Genomic DNA, 17,731 nt, shown 5'->3' with positions numbered 1-17,731 from the left:
AAAAAGAAGAACATTTCTGTATCTCACTACACCAGTAGCAAACTCTTAACCTCACTGCTAGGAGCCTCAACTGAAATTTTCCTTTTAACTCTATCTGGCACCCTGTCTTTAATTCAGGAAAGGTTTGATATGAATAATGGACAGTCAAGAGGGAGATGCAGAGATAAAAGAAAAGAGGAAGAGAGGGGCCAAGATTCAAAAGACTGATAGTGGTGCTTGGCACTTTGGTCATCTTCCTGGAGTCAGGCTTAACAAAAGTGGAGAAGGTTCTCCATACCAAGGGTAAGAATACATGGCAAGACTTCGACATCTGAAGAACCATAATTAATCACTTCAACAGTAAGTATCATCCTCTTTTTACTGAAAGGGGAGCTGACTCAAAGACAACCAAGGGAGTTGCCCAAAACCACACCACCAGTCATTAGCAGAGCTGCAGTTGGAAGTTTCTGGCTGGCAGAGCTATTTTCAATCACTGAAATTGGCAGCCAGTCCCAGCTGCAGAGCTGGTACCTGTGTGTCACCAGGGGAGGATCACCTGCTCCTCACTCCCCCTCTCCCAGCTCCAGTCACACCACAACACCAAAGAAGGATGAAAGGAGGGTGTGTCCAGCCAGGGTGGTGGGCTCAGGGATTACCACCAGCACTGATGCTCCCATCACCTCACAGTCCTGCTGGAGTGAGTGCCCACCCTGAAGGGACAACTGCAACCCTCAGGAGCTGCCCTGGCACCCCCCTGTAGCCCTGAGCAGCTGGGTCAGGAAAATAACCCTAGGGAGAAGTCTAAGCCAGTGGTTCTGGCCAGGTTTAGTACCCTGCCCTGGCTCACTAGGTGGAGTGAAAGACAAGCAACAAGCACCCCAGGGACCACAGACCTCAACTACCCCTACCCTTTGTCCTTTACACCCTCCAAGAGGAACTTCAGATCAGTTCACTTCTCAAGCAGAAGCTGAAATGGCTCTTTCCATCTCATCCCTATAGCTTTAATGTGCATTTTACAGTACTGTTGGCAGTTTCTTTTAATTGCTTACTCAAGAGTGCAAAGTTACTTATATCTTGAAGAGCCAGCCAGCTCACAATAAGGATATTCCAAAGCCAAAGGTAGTCCTTTTGGTAAGGGTAGTTGGAAAAGTATTAAATAGAAGAATTTTCATTCTTAATTTTTACAGAAGAAACACAATTCTTGTAACAAGCAGTTTGGGAAACCCAGTGTGACAGAGATGTGGAGGGGGAAGTGAGTACCCTACATTTACACGAAAAGCAGAACCACAGAAACCTGCCCTTTGTAGCATAATTAGTCTTTATTCATATATAAAATTACATCTAGGTCTCTGTTATATTAGCTGTACTCCCCTCATTTCTATATTTTGCCTGATACCTGCCTATACTGAGCTCTCCAGACATTCCTTCCAACTCACTTGATCCTTTGAAGCTGACAGTTATCTACAAATTCAGGCACTGAAGTAATTTATTCTTTTAGAAGTGTTAAGCATTTAAAACTTGCAACATCAGATTGTGCTAATATTCAAATTTTCTGGAAGAAAAAGAAAAGGAAAAAGTATTTACCTTGATGTCTACATTTATGTATATATTCTCCCCCTACACACTCTTATCTAGAGGCTTTTCCTCATGCATGAGATTTCCCATTTTTCTCCTTGTGTTTTCCAGGTACTTTCCACATATTGTGGCATAACAGCTTAGTAACACAAGAAAAGAAACTCAAATTGCATGTTACCGTTTTATTCAAATTACCTTTCTTATTGTGAAAGTTCCTTCTGTAGAGACAAAAGTATTCACTGGCAACGTCAAAGGAAATTATTAAAATTCATCTAGCAGTGATGCAAGAGTTTAGTGCTAACCTGCACTAACACAAGAAGAAATCAAAATTTACCAGTTTGGACAGAAGTAAGTCCTGGACTTTGCCTCTATTTGGTCTCATCAAAATCAAGCATTCCTCCCAGTAAACAAGACAAACATACCCAAAATGGAAAAAAAACCCCAAAACCCACACAAACACTTCAACGAGTTACTGTGGTTCTGCATGTGTAAAATCGGGGGTTTCACTGCCAAGACTTGTTAGAAAAGAACAACCAGAAAACGTTTGCAAAACAGATTACTATTATGAAGGGCATTAACAGCTATTAATAATATAATATACATCAACCTACTGCTTTTTGCATAGTCAATATTAATTGGCAACCTAATTTGGAACTGTTAAGAGACCTTGCAGACACAATTTGTCAGGTCTAAGCTAACAGTGGGTGAAAATAGGCCTGATAACAGTTACTTCCTTGTCATTTCCTTTCAAGAATGACACAATGCTGTTTCAGCCATCAAAGTAATTTTTATCTCGTAAGTGTAGCTCCGAAAATAGATGAGGCCTTATAGAATGATTTTATATTTATGATCTGAGCTATCGAGCAGACCTGACGCGAAACTGGACTCGCAATTCACAAGGGCTCCAGATTGCTCGGAAGGAAGCAAGATAAAGGCACAGGGAAATATGGGGGAAGGAAAAGAAAATACTGGGTGAGAGGTCTGGCACCTATCAACATCACTGCAAGCTTGCCAAGTCTCATAATTTCATCACTAGGCTTCAGGAATATCAAAAAAGCTATTATTCATTTTTTTAATTCTACCCTGTCATGTAATCAGGAGAACAGATGCCAAAAGCCAGCCATTACAAGGAAGCCACCATGGCTAGCATTAAAACAAGATTATTTCTGCACAGAGTGGACCATCTACTGTTGCTTTAAATGGTATCTAAACCCCTTTAATTGCAATGGAAGCACAAAATGTGGGAGTGCATCAGACTGACTCGTCCTGAAGAACAAACAGAAGTGAATGGGTCAGGAAATATCCATGAAAACTAAGCAACCAAGGAAAAATACTGAAAGCAGGCACAGTCAAGACCCGAGGGCATGTTTGGGGCAGAATCCAGATGACTGTATGGAAGGATGAAAACCTAAATGTAAATGAGGAGAGAGAATGCAGAAAGGGAGCAGGAGGTTAAAAAATGAAATAAATTAAGTAACACTGATGTCATCTTTAGTAGCTAGGGATGGTTCAAAGAATGAGTGACACCTGCAGCCTCAAGAAGGAACATGACCAGGACAGACACTTCCTGCAACACAGGAGGAGCAGGAGTGGGACAGTAGCATTTCTCCAGCCCAGGCTGATGGGGAAAGGATGAACAAAGACCTCTTGGAGAAAGGAGAGCAAAATACAGCCATTCCTAGCTCAGAATTTAATTTTACACTGAGAAGGTATCACACAAAATGAGGACAGAATATTTCCTTTTAGCGGTGAAAGATGACAGCCAGGGGAAAGTGCTACTTCTTCATCACAGAATCTCATTTTAATGCCAGACCAGTTGCTGGGATTTACCTCGCAGTTTGTACGTGCCCAGAACTGGCAATAAAGCAGTGGTGAGAGGAGATGTCATGGAGGTGTAATGGCCTCAAGTTGCAGAGCTTGCTAGAAACAGAGCCTCCTCAGTGGTTGCTTTACAAGACAAGGAGAGAGTGAACTTGCACTGGGAGGGACAGTACAACAGCAATCAGCTGCCATGCCAGAAGAGCTGCCCATGCTGCAGCACACAGATTTGTCAGTATTTTCTCCACAGAAGACAGCAAAACATAAAATTACACAGTGTAATATATGTACACTATATGACAGACATATAATACATGAGAATAATGTCTTCAGGAAACACCAGCGGCTGAATGACTGAATTGTTGTCTCACCAAATTGTCCTGTCCCAATTGCTGACGCACACCGAAGTCCCCAGCATTGCTTTGACACTGGACAGACTTCTCAGCGAACTGAATCTGAACAAAGCAGCCTAAACATGAGCACTTCTACCTGTCCCATTCTAGCTATGCTTCTTTCCAACAAGAGCACACACACGCCGGTGGCAACGTGTGGCACCGCTCGGCCTCCAGCCACAGCAGTGCTGCTGGCACCGTGTGACAGGGTGGTGCAGAGGGGTGCCAGTGCAGCTGGGCTGGAAACTCTAAGAGGTCCTGAAAACAATTTTAATTACCCATTCTCGGAGGATAGAAGAACTGGTTGGAACACGTGCAAGTGAAGCAGCTTGTTTACATAACAAATGAGGTATGCGAGGTGCTTTGTGTAACAGTGCTGCACACTGCAAGCTCTCTCACCTGGGGAGCTGTGTTTTACCAACTATACACACACAAGACCACCTTCGTGTAGAGAGTAAGCCTCTAGATAAAATACTCCTAACAAGATCCAACAGTGGCATGAAAGAGGGTGGTTTGAATGGACAAAATGTCTAATACTTGCAAAAAAAAAAAAAGAAAATTTTTGCAGGCAGCCACCAAGTCTTTGATTCTTGCATATACCACACAGTGCCAAGAGTCATTCAAAGTTTTCAGTTCTTGCTTGAGCAGTCACCCTCCAAAAAGAAATCCACCCTCCTTGGAAAACAAAACTTACATTAAAAAAGAACAAAAACAAAAACTCCTAACAAACAAAAAAACCCTCAAGAGCATCTACAAGAGCTAAATGTCTGAATTCAAGGAAAAAGTCATTTAGTCCTGATCCTCATACAATGGCATCATGCATTTAGCTGTTTCCATGACATTTTCCAACCAAAAGCCAAAAAGAACAATAGGGATTTTTGAGGCCTGTAATTGTACAGAACTCAGGAAGAAGGGGGAGACAAAAATGAAACAAACAAGTGATAGGGTTGGATAGCTGCAGTGTGGATTGTACATTGAAAGACAGTGACAATCTCTGGGTACTTGGCTCTTTGTTGTTTGAATATGGTTCTCCCAACACCTAAGACTTTTACAGACATCTACTCCTCTCTAACACTGGAAACCTCTGAAGTAGAAACTGCAAGGAAAAAAGTATCCACCTAAACACTACCTTTTAAAAACACTAGTAGAAGATAAATTTTAAAAGATCAGCAAACTTGCAGTTTTCTTCAGCACATTAGGGACAGCAAATATTAATTTCAAACTTAAATCCAGAGCATTTCTACACATATATACTCTTGTTCTAATAAAAAACAGTCCAAATTTGAGAATACTGCAACAAGAAAAACAATTTTAAAGTGTAGAACTTAAAACAGCTCAAAGATCTGAACTTTTAAATATCTGGGGTGGGGATGTGGGGGGAGGCAATATCTCAAAGTGAAAGAAAAACTTCTCTACATCCTCTGTTACTTGAAAAAAAAAAAAAAAAAGCTCTAAAATAATAGCATGACTATCTTGCTAACCCCGGTGCCTGCAAGGGCATCGCTTTTTGTCTTCTGGCCTTTGTACATCAGTTCACCAGGAGAAAGGACTGGTCAGAAGCTGTACAGAACAGAAATGGTTTCAGCTCAGAGGCTTAGAGGCAGATTTAACTTAAAAATAATTATCACAATTATTTGCAGGATTCTGCCGGGGAAAAAAATTATTCTCAACTCAAAAAACCATCCAGTGTGACAGCTTTGTGTAGGAACATGTTTACCTTACCCTCTCTCTTACCTTATCAGACACATCTCCTCGTCCTATTCAAAATACAGCAAGTCATGAAATTCCATCTGCAACAAAAGGAAAAGCCCATTAATACCTACTGATAACCTTACAACAGAAGTCTAATAAGCAGTTCAAGGAAAAAAAAGTTAAAGTTCTCCTGTCGTTCCAGTATAATCTACACCCCAGGCAAGTCGCCCTCCCATTTGTGGCAATCTCGGAAGCACGGATAATAAAGGTATTAAAGATGTTGTAACATGTCCTGTAAGAAACATGCTCTTCCTCCTTTGGCAGGGCTGAAGGAGGTGGCCAAAGCGTACAGGTTGTCCTGCAGAGTCATAAGTAAGTCTGCAGCATCCTCTCATTAAATTAAATGAGCATCAAATTACATAATGTGAACAGTTGTAAAATGAGACCAACGGTAATGGCTAGAAATAATCCCAGTGGTGTTATACATCGTGGAGACAATTTTCCATCAGACTATCAAAACCTGGGTAAGCAGCACTTTTAATCTCCAGGCCAAGAAACTGTCAGCATGCAGCCTCTCTTAAAAACCAGTAAAACATGCAAGAAATGGATGGAACAAAACTCTCATACTCAAGTTTAAGTGATACCTACCCCAAACAAATACATTTAATTTCCTAACTCCTTTACAGACCAACCTTTCAAAGCAACCAAGGTGCTTTTATAATAGAGGTAAACATGACACAGTCTGACATACTTGGGGTCAGATGAAAGAATACCACACACCTAACAAAAAAAATTGCAACCTTAAAATTGTCAATAAAATTTACAGTCTGGATAGACTCAGGCTTGAACAAACACTTTGCCACAGCACTATGAAGAGGAGACGACATGACCTGCAATGCAGCCAGTCCATGAGTCACTAGGACAGAAGAGAGACCTCCCTTCTGGCAACCTGAAAAACTCTATAAGAGTTTGCCTAGAGTGAGAAGTATGAATCAAGGACCTAAAAAACCAAAGAAACCAATCCCTTCACACTCTTTTAGCCCTTCCAGTGACCTGCCCACCAAGTCCAGAAGCCTGTTAGTCCAGTGCCAGAGTGGAAAAGGTCAGAAATGTGCAATGGTGAAATGGCACACAAGAGAATACTACTAAAAAGCCAAACAAACAATGCTTAATTTTTCAATCCAGTTATATGGGGATGGTGGCATGTGGGTCCCCAGCCAGCGTCCAAATAATCATTCATTTTTTTGGCATTACCAGAATAATATGACGACTCAGTTACACACTGTGGGGTTTGGTTTTTTAAAAAAATTGTTTGGTTAGTTTTTTTGTTTTTTCCTTAGGAAGAAGAGATCTTCTCTCCACGTTACAGAAAGACTGAACAAAGAGAGCCACTGACCAAGAGCCCACTTCAGTATCCCTACCCTCCTATTCCCCTGCCAACCCAGTAAAATTCCTCAGAGCACAACCTCTTCCTGGCTATTTTCAGAGCAACTGTAGCAATCATACAAGAACAATGGGGAAGTTTGTTTTACTCAAAGAGTAAATGTTTTGCAGCTTCCAATGTAAATATTTTAATTAATGGATTTTTTTTAACTCTCTACTGCCTTACTTGTGTTCACATTCACGCAGACCCATCAGGACAGAAGCAGCACTCAAGTGCTGTAATACAGGGGAGAAGAGAATACAACATAGAAAAATGACATGCTGACTTCAGAAAAAGCACCTTCATAACCAAATCAAAATTCAGCGGGCATTTGCTGGGGGGGACTTGTTATAAGAATTTAAGAGAAGCAAGTCTGCTCCTGCTCTGTGTCCAGCCAAGGGCCCATATTAGTTCCCGCTGAGACTATGGGCCTATTTTCATAGGTAGACTGTGGCAGAAAACCACAACCCAGTGTATTTCTGTAACAATATTATGCCCAATGACCAGACTACAAGGAAAAAATGACTTATTCTTTTGTGTCAAACATCAATATGGTGGCTTTTAACCACTCATCACTGAGCATCCACTTCACAAAAATGCTCAAATCTCCTCTTAATAATCCATAAACCAAGTCTTGCAGACTGTCAGCAGAATGGGACTCAGATTCATTCTCTCTAGGCCAGACTGTTTTGGTACTACAGAAAGTGGCTGCACTGAGATGCCAAGCCATCCTGCACATGCTCCCCTAATGGTTTCTGGATCCAGGAGCACCCCAGGTACAGGCAGCTTTTTCTCTTTCAACAGTGCCTCTCCCCTAAGAAACTATCTTCCTCCTCTGCCCTCAGATACCAGGATAAAGTTTGGATGCACTATCAGCAGATGGCTGGCATTCAAGATTTTTTTAAAGTTTCTTTTTCAAATGAAGTAGGACACAGATGGTGACGTTCCTGCTTTCTCAAAGCCTGGAACATGAACATAGACCTGTCTGAGCTGGGAAGCTCAAACCCATAGTACGTTTCTGGAGAGCTGCACAAATTACTGCACAGACCAGTTTAGCCTGAAGCAGTCCCACACGTGGCAGTATTTCCCTTCCCCTGCTTTTATCTGAATGGGAGGTTCTGTTCTTGTACTGACCTCACCACACTTGATGCCTGTTACCAACATCCTTTCAGAAGTTCAAACGAGCTCTACAGAAATTCCTTGCCACTGTAAGCAATAGACACGGTAAAATCCTCCCTGTGCCTTTCAAAAAATTACCACATCTGTACTCTTCCACCACCTCACGCAAGGTGATGGTTGCCCACTCATAAGGCTCCCTAGATTCTGCAGTTCTCTCAACTGCTGTCCACACTGGCAGCTCCATCACTGCCAAGCCAGTGGCAGTGGCACTTGGCTCATCACATCCCACGAGGCAGTGGCTGGCACTGGAAGTGATGGGAAGAGGCCTACTGCCCTCTCTCCTGCAGGAACTACTAAATGAAGAAGGAGCAAGACCTCCCCACTCCATTCCACCAAGGACAAACCTTCCAGAGTGCTAAATTAGTAAATGCTGACTATCAACCACTCCCCATTTAGGATGGGGTGCAGCAGGAGAAAGAATACCTGGCTCTTATTTGAGAGGGACAAATTTGGCAGCAGCAGGAGATGCTGGGGACAACGGGGCCACTGCTGTTCCTGCACAGGCAGGCTGCTGTCGAGCAGAAGGAAGCAGGAGCAAGCAGATACACCACTCCTCATGGTGAGCACCCACCAGGGTACCTGACTACTAGGCAGGGTAAATGGGCACCAAAGGACAATGGCAGAGAGAGCTCCCCTTGCAGCAGGGTCATTCAGAAAGATGTGTTTGCAAAACCTTCCTTGTCCCTCACAATGCCACAAAGTGAAAGTAAAACTCCTCATCTTACATTTGAGTGTTACCAACCATTGCTATGTACTGATACTGCAGACATTTATACAGTATCAACTTCAGCTTCTACATAAGAAAAAACTTTCCTTAAAAACCCAAAAATAAACAAACCCCTCCCATAATTTCTTTCCCCATATTCCCCATCAGATTTTCTGGCTATACATGCAGCACTAAAACAGAGAGAAAAGATCAAAGAAGAAAGTATCTCTGCTTGGAATAGACTTCTCAAAGTGTGTCTAAACACACTTTTCATGGAACACCCAAGTGAGGAGGCAGACTTTCCATGAAGCCCTCAGAGAGCACAGACTTTGGAAAAGGAGATCTCTGAGCAAGCGAGCAACCTAAGGCTTATGCCAGTCCTTCCATCTTCCTCTCTGACCTCTTCTAGGGAAACACTGCATTTGACTTCCTCATATGCCTGTTTAATCAGCAGTGTGAAACTTGCACAACCTTACCCGTGTCTCTGTGGTCCCATCAGGGCAGTGAGTAGAAACACACCCCAAAGGAGCGGAACATTCATAAGTCTCCCATGCCCACGGGATGGAAAAGCGAGTGGGGAGAGAACAGATGAATGTTAATCTCTCCTCCTTGCCGCCAGCAGCAGTCTGTACTCTCCCACGCAGACAAGAGGGAGGCTGTACAATTTGTTGAGGCCAAACTGTCTGGAAAAATGCAAGGAAAGAAAACTGATGGCAAATTCTCTTCTCTATCTCTTCATGTACTGTAGGGAAAGTGAAAGTCAGTCATAGAGTTGCTGATAGAACATGAGACCACAGGGTCTTTAAGGGGCTGCTTTTATGCAAACCGCAGGGCTGGGCTATGCGGAACTCTATCAGTTCAACATAGTCACTGCCTAAAATACTCTGCTCACACACTGCTTGCACTGTGACTTCTAATGGGAAATACTTTCATTGGCAGATTAAGCTTTTTGTCTGTTCATAAGCCCACAAAAAGGACCTGATACCACTCCATTACAGATGTTAATTCACAAATGCAGGACTTTTCTCTAGCCTACATGACTCCAAACACCTACTTCCTAACCACGAGTAGGTAGCCAATAAGCACATGAAATACTGAGCTTGGAGCAGTTGCCACCACAGACACTTCTTTAACTGATCTGTGCCTCAAAGGCGCCTGTCAGCACACAGGGCTGTACATGTGCCAAACGAGAGCATGGGGGAGAAGCTCCAAGCAGGAAACAGAAGCTTGTCTTAGATTAGCACAGCTCATTCAAGTGTAGTCCTCTGCTCAGATTTGGTTTTGATTTGAAAACCTTGCTGTCATTGGCTAAGAGGATGTTTCAAGTTTGGTTAAAATAGGCAAAAAACAAAAGCCAGAAAGCTGAAACAAATGAAATTAGCCTGGCAACAGTAGGTACATTTAAAAACTATGCAAGATGCACGTTTCTCAAACCCCATTTTACAGTTGGCTTTTCCATCTCCCCTTCCAGCTGAAGGCAGCACCTTGGATGGCCACCTCCCAGGTCTCCAGCCAAACAGCCAAACATATTCAAAAAGCAGAGAGAGCAAAAGGAGAGTCTCTCTGCTGCAGCAGTTTGAGACATCATCAGTCACCTCTGATCTTTACTGAGAATCCCTCCCCACCAACCCCAAATCCATACTACAAATGTGTTGCCTGTTGAGATATCTTAGAAATAAGCCAAGCCCAAGACAAACTTGGCTCCAAGGAAATTTCAAATGGTATTCTGTTGAGCTGGTGGCATATTTCCAGTACTCACTGGTAATTCCAGAATTAAGAGTCCTTGAGTCACCATACTGCCTGAAGACAGTAGATTTACCCTCAAACACATGTGCCAGCATTGCAGACTTGGTTTTGATGAATACCTGTCCAGCAGGAACCACTCCAGAGAAACCACTTGCTTACTCTAACTCACAATAATCACAGTAGCAGAGACATACTACAACCAGTATCTTGATCAAGGGTAAGGGGAAAGTTCTTTGGGTAATCTAGTGAAGGAATCTGAACCTTAAAGGGAAAACTTCAGTGAAGAACGAGGGGGAAAAAAACCCCACTATTTAATGTTAGCATTTATTAATGTTTAGCCTTCAACTGTGGATAAACAGAGAAGAATCTCTCTGCTTGTGCACATATTTAAAAGACTGTTTACACAAGAAGTCCAAAAGGATGTCCTCATTTTATAAATAATTTGATCTGATGACTACATCAGAAAAAAGTGCAACTTAAGGCTACATTCAGAGGCAAAATACTTGGCTACTAATGTCTAAACATGGAGGGGGGGACAAAGACTAAACATCAGAGTTACTAAAACTCAGCAAATGGTTTATAGTTGAAGCTAAGTGCATAACATAGTGCACATTCAACATACACCAAACTGCGACTCTCCTTAAACGTATGAAGCCGTGCTTGCCAGCAGGGCATTTAGGTATTCAATATGAGAGTCTCCGAAATGCAAACACTTCCTCTGCTACTCATACCTGACCACATAAGCCATCCAGCAATGCCTTGCTCCTCCCATATGGCAGGCACAACACCACCTCACACAGCACACTTGTGGAGCCACAGAGTCAGGTAACACACAGCATCAGGAGAAGCTGAGACTTCTCCAGCACAGAAATGAGGAGAAAAGGACCTCAAAAGATTTATTGTCTGAACTCAAAGCCTGTGACTTTTTCCTTTGTCACATGCTCCTGTATAGGCATATATATGGCTGTAGTTACATGTGTGTGCACTTTGCTTAAGCTCAGTCTCTCTGCATGTCAGTCCAGGGGGGGAGACAATGCACACAAGAAACTCTGTATTACCCTATGAAGAAATACTATTTCCAGGTAAAATTTCCTCTTCAGTTTAGCTGAATGCACAAACTTAGTTTCCAGGTTTTTTTTCTCAACTGAGAAGCTGTAAACAGCACTGTATGAATACTGTCAGCAGACTCCAAAGAGGACCAAAGTATTTGCTACCCCAAATTTTTTATAGACTACCTAAACTGAAAAAAGAATGGGATTTTTTTAATGTTCTCTATTTACTGCTGCAAGCCATAATGCCAGGTCATATTCCACATAAATTGCCTCTTACTTTAAGCTCAAAGCACCCCTTGTGCAATCAAGAGGCCTGCATGCAGAAGAAAGGAGCAGAGGATTTAAAAAAAGGCAGCAGACATGTAATTTTGGTGGAGCTAAATTTTCTATAACTACTGATACTGTATAGACTATCTGATATTCACTATCAGTAAGGAGCATCTCACAATAAAGTACAAATCTGTGATTTTAAGAAAAACTACATTTCTGACCAAGGGAAATGAGGACTGCAAGCATTTAACTTGAAATCAGCAACCACACGTGGTAAGTAAGGCCTGCCAGGATGTGATCCTTAATTATGACTTCATCCTGCACAGCTCCCTTGAAAACGGATCAGCTGAGACATCTTGCCCAAAGCAGCTTCTACAGAGCACAGCTCAACCAAAGAGAAGACCAGGGTGCCAAAAATAACAATAAAAGTTTTCCCCACAAGTAATGAGGTATCCCTTATAATTCAACCCTATAAAACCAGATTTGTCAAGTTCCAAATTAGGCTGCAGCAATATTTCATTGCACTATAAATCTTCCTTACACCCTAGTAAAGACGCCTAATAATTTAATATGCCATAATTTTATTTTTTTTAATATGGAACTCATCAAAAATTGCCTGAAATAGGCATCTCTTTACAGTCCATTTTCCACATACGTACAGATTCCAAAATGTAACCGGTTTGTATTTCTTGCAAGGAAAATCGTTTGCAAAATGCATTTACATGTAGACTACCGGAGATTGTAATTATCTCTCTTGGGCTTTTTAGGTAGGTCAGTGAACACCCTACAAAGGCTTCTGTATTATACATGATATTCATTCAGCATCATTTTTTTTCAAAAGCAGTTCAGCCTTCTTAAAGAATTACCCCAACAAGTAAAATTTTCAGAAGAAAAAAAAAGTGGTTTTCCAGAGTCAGAAACTTTCAGAACTTTTCTTTACTTTTTATTAGAAGTTTCACAGCCTTTTCCTTGTTGAAACAAATTACTTCACAAGAATGCTGAATTCCAACTGCCTCATGTACTTCTTTTTCAGTGGATAACATGCACCTCACATAGTGACTTCAAATAAAAAGAAATAAAAGCGGAAGATATTTTGTACTCAGTACTTGTTATAAAAATTTCTAATTCCCATTCCCCCCCAACTAATCAGGTCTATAATAAAAGAAACACTATTTCAAAGCAGTTGCCACGTCTGTAAATGCCAGCACTGTAAAAAGTTAAAAATATGATCACATCAAGTGCTATGAAAAATACACATTTTTCCTCATGAAATAGATATGATGAAAACACCTCTGGAACTTTAAGACTGCTCAAAGTTTGAAAAAAAACCAGTGATGTCATTATTTTCCTTCTGCTTCTGAGAAGTTTACATCTTTGCTTCCTGCTGCCTCGCTTTACTTTTCTTAACCCAAGAAACACAGGACAGGCACCACAGCACTGGGATCACTGGAGGCAGTCAGGACAAGTCCATTTTGCATCTCACCAAGCCTCCCCTAACAGCAATTCAATAAAAGTTGCACTTCCAGAAGCTAAAATAAAAGGTGAACTGTCCTCTTATTTGCTATGTCTCTGTGAGTACACAGTCCAGCTTTTCTTTCCTTTACCCTGTTCAGTCAAGGGTCACAAGCAGTGTATGGAGAAGCTAATTCCTGGTCCTGATCCTGCAAAAGCCCACGAGGAAAGGCCCAGCAAGCAGCTACATGGAGTATGCAGCAATGAAGACGTGTTTCACTACTCTGCTTATCGCCTGATTGCACTCCCTGCCGTGGAGTCTTGATACAGGGCTTAAGTCAAGATAGTCAGTGTCACAACCATTTCACAGCTTTCACAGATCACAGAGACAATTTTAAAGACAGAAGAAATACAGAAAAAAAAAAGTGTTTTTTTTTTTTTTTAACTTCAAATGCTTTACGCTGGGGCAAGGCATTAACAAAAATGTTATTTTAGGTAACTGACTGACTCATTTTTTTGCTAAAATTAAAATTTATCAACCAATTCCTAAAGAGCCAGGCAATCTAAAAGCAGTTCCCTGCAAAAAAAGCTGAGTTCATACTATTCAAGGAACTTCCTAATGTTGATTTTTAGGCTAACATACAGCCCACCTTGATATTTCCCTTTTGATTTCCACACTGAAACACCAAGAACTTTATTTTCCCCTTTATGTCATTAACCAAACTGCTGAGTTTTCTGTGCTGCACATTTCCCTCAGGAGGTGCCCCTGGAGAGCAAAGGCTGTCTGTCTGGTGGGCTTCTCAGAGGTCGGAGCAGGGGGCAGGTTGTATTTTGCTTTTTTCAAAAACTGGGACTAAGACTGGTAATGGGAAACTGCTTAGTTAACTGATTCTCCCAGCATTCCCAGGAAACTGTCTGTCTGAAAAAAAGGCATCTTTTAATTAAAAACAAAACAAAAAAGCCCCTCATTAACCAATTTGTGTAAGATTAATGCTCAGCTAGTATTGCCACAGTTTTTAAGGACTGTCTCTTCCAGCCAAGGAGAAAGTGAGGCCAGATTCTGAGAGCTGTTGGGCTGATACCGATCTGCAAAAACTCCATGAAGCCCAGCAAAATTATTCGGCATTTATTTATAGCTCCACCAATAAATGCAAAATCTGGTAAAAACAGTTTTCAGATACTGAAACTGTACAAGCCATAAAAATTTCCTTCTTGTCAATTTCTGACATTTGAATTGCTCAAATAAAGAAAGGAGCCATCTCAATACCTGTTTTTCTAAAACTGCTTCCCCAGCCATCTCAATTAATTCTGTGCATCTACATTTAAAGCTTACTTCTGTTATTCTACTCTGTGCCTTGTATTTTACAGCATCTGTAGTTGTTTATATACATGAAATGCATATTAGAATTTGTTTATTTTTAAACTAGTGGTCATATAAGTAATACAAATATCTGACCTTGCACTACCAACTCACCAATACTCCAAGCATGAATTTTTATTCACTTAGCACTCTTTTTTAAAACACACACACATATCCCAAAGGAAAAACACACAAGAAAATACAAAATCTTATCCTTAAGAGTAATATTTACTTACTAAGAAAAGTTATTTCCCTTAACTAGAACATTTTTATAGCTGGGAAAACAATTCATAAAGAATTTACTACATTCACATGCTTGTACATCTATTAGTTAAAATATTTCCCAAGGAAGTTTAACTAACAGTTATGTCTAACATGCACGGTCATTAAATACTGCTGTCCACAAAATACTACAAACAAAACTATTTGTATAAACAACAGAAGAAAGATAATCTGTTTATCCCTCAGGTTGATTATCTCACCAATCATATTCAGCTTTTATGGCATTACAAGTGACAGTATAAATCTTTAACAATCACAGCTTCGATTAGTCTTTGTACCTTACAGACTTTGCATCTACTACTTCCAATGCACTTAAGTCTTGACTTTGAAATCAAGGTACAGCAATTAAATTAGTAAAATTCTCAACACTTACAAATCCCCTTCCTGTCTTCCAGTGACCAGAAATACCCAAAACCAACCAATCTCCAACAACTCTTCCCAGAAGTATGCTTTCTAGGTTTTCATATATAACAAAAGCTGGAACTTGGCACAACTTTGATAACTGCATTTTCAAATTAGAAGCCAGGAAATTAGTCATGGTAGGACAGCATCTCTAGGGGACAGTCTGGGTGGCCACCAGCAGCAAGATGCGTGTGGAAGGCTGTGCGAGAGGGCAAGATTGGTATCTACCACTTCCTCCCTCTGCCATAAGCATTAGAAAAGCTGACAGAGCCCTCCCTCACTGACTGTGGGTTCAACCCCAAGCACAGGGGAGGGCCAGGTATTCCCACAGCATCTTGAGAAAGGGTAAGATCAACAGACCTAGGGGGGAAAACTCCTTGAAGCCAAAGACATGCGGTTTTGCCAGTTTGGTTAAATAGTGACTTAAGTGCCTCAAGAGAGTCACACTTAGGACAATCAGACCCCAATCACACTTGCAGGAGGACAATCCTTTCCAGTCACCAGCAGCTACATGACAGCTGTTTGACTCAGCAAAGTCATCACAACATCCTAAAACACACCACCTCCACACTATGGCAAACCCACAAAAATGGCTTCACACCACCCCCCTCCCCCACCCCCAATGGGGAAAGTAGGGCACCAGCATGCCCCAAATAGGAAATATAATAGGAAATATAACAGGAAAAATCTAGCTAGGTGGACTGGGGGGCTTTCTTTAGGAGCTGGCTGACACCCCAAGCCAGCACAAAGACTATGACCAGATGCCAGTGTATGACGAGACTCACCCCAACAGCAGTTGGCTAAAAGCAGTGCTCTTCCCAAGGACATTTTAGAAGCAGAAGCAATCCAAAACAATAGATTTAACCTGTTACACCAAGTGTGTGCCAGCTGCTCACAGCCAGCTCAGCCTCGCCTTGCAGGCCCGTTCTCCTCAAGGACAGCACCGACAACCACCAACACTCCGTCAAGATTTTTTACTTCGATCTGCACAAGGTCCATGGTGCAAGCAAGGAGACAAACATCCTGCTAGACTCAGGACATGTCCACCGCTGGGAGGAAGGAGAAGAAATGGAAACTAGTGGCCTGAACTACAGGATGTTCAAAGCTCAGTGACCGGCTGCTCTGCCTACAGGGACACAGTCAGGGAGTCAGAGCCACAACAGCTCTGTGAGCATGGCACAGTGAGAGGAGAACCTCATTTCTCTTCAAGGACATCATACTTCCTAAATGATCTCAGGCAGCCTCCACACTGCTGCAGCACCCTGACCTCACAAATGCCTTCCAAAAGCTGCAGCTTAAGGCTTTGGGCTCTGCTGCCTTCTCACACTAGCCTCTTCCCACATCTCTCACTAGACTCTCCCCCTTACATGAGTGTTTGGCACAGGTCTGGGCACAGCAGCACTGCCCAGCACCAAGAGGTGAGGGTGCCAACATGCCTGAGCAAGCCCAAGGGGAGGAAGAAGAAGGAGGAGGAGCCCCTCAAACAGAAGAGCAGAGTTGGGATGCCAGCCTTAGCTGGCGGCAAACACAATTTGGCCAAACCTAACTACCCCACCTGCAATCCCAGTTTCAGTGGGCCACTGACTTCAGACTTCATAGGAAACTAATTTTTGTGAATGATGCTGTTCTGCTTTATCCTCAGTAACATCACTTGCTTGTTTTTTCAAAAGCAGAGATGCTAACCATCACTTCTGTTCAGGGCTGTGTAACACAACTAGAGGCTTTCCTTTTCCACACTGAGAAGCACCTTACAGAAAAGATTTTAGCTGTCTGTGCTTAGAAAAGTAAGCTTTAGTAGTTTACCTTTAGCATCTCCACCACACAGAAACTACACAAGTTAGAGCCCTTCTTCTGAAACTTCAGATGTGAATTAACAGTGAAAGGGCAGTGTCAATAGCTTCGCTGTTTTTAAGCTTGCTGGGATCATTACTTTACTCCACATAGCAAGGAAAGAGGCAAATGTTCACAACCAATAGCAAGAAGCAAGCTAGAACTGGCTGTGGATCAGTAAGAAAAGGAAAAATTGATGAACAATGCAGGAACAATGAAATGGGTTACTGAGTTGTATGTACAGACATGACTGTGTGACAGGGTGCATATTTTTACCACACACAAATGTGTGGTGAGTTGGAGTTTCTCATTTGCCTTCTGCCATGTTCATTTATGTAATCTGCTCCCATGGCCCCTACCAAGAGCCATGCTCTCCAACAGCCTGCACTGTCTCATGGGGAAGGAGAAGCCTACCTTTGGCCTAAATAAGAGTTCACCATTTTTTTCTGGGTATTTTTGGAAGTAAATAAAGGGCATTTCCACTAGAAACAATTTTATCTCAGGATAGAAGATGGTACAACACAAAACTATACAGCGCCATTTACATTTTACACTCAACAGTTTCAAGATCAA

The 17,731-nt window shown here is 41.9% G+C and overlaps 1 protein-coding gene across 9 annotated transcripts in view; it reads right to left on the bottom strand.

Annotated features, from left to right (window-relative positions):
• Positions 1–17,731, bottom strand: part of TRERF1 (transcriptional regulating factor 1) — a 100,380-nt gene that overhangs the window by 66,658 nt on the left and 15,991 nt on the right. For 8 of the 9 annotated variants that reach the window (XM_038131067.1, XM_038131063.1, XM_038131071.1 and 5 more), the window contains one exon: positions 5,499–5,554. The gene's annotated coding sequence lies outside the window, so the exon portion shown is untranslated. Of the gene's footprint in view, positions 1–5,498; positions 5,555–9,240; positions 10,186–17,731 lie in introns of those variants that run through there. The other variant, XM_038131069.1, reaches the window with a different exon arrangement.

This window comes from Motacilla alba, chromosome 3 (assembly GCF_015832195.1).
Source record: "Motacilla alba alba isolate MOTALB_02 chromosome 3, Motacilla_alba_V1.0_pri, whole genome shotgun sequence".
Classification (NCBI taxonomy): Eukaryota; Metazoa; Chordata; class Aves; order Passeriformes; family Motacillidae; genus Motacilla; species Motacilla alba.
Note: the sequence above shows the minus strand (reverse complement) of the source record. Positions and strands in the feature narration are given on the sequence as shown.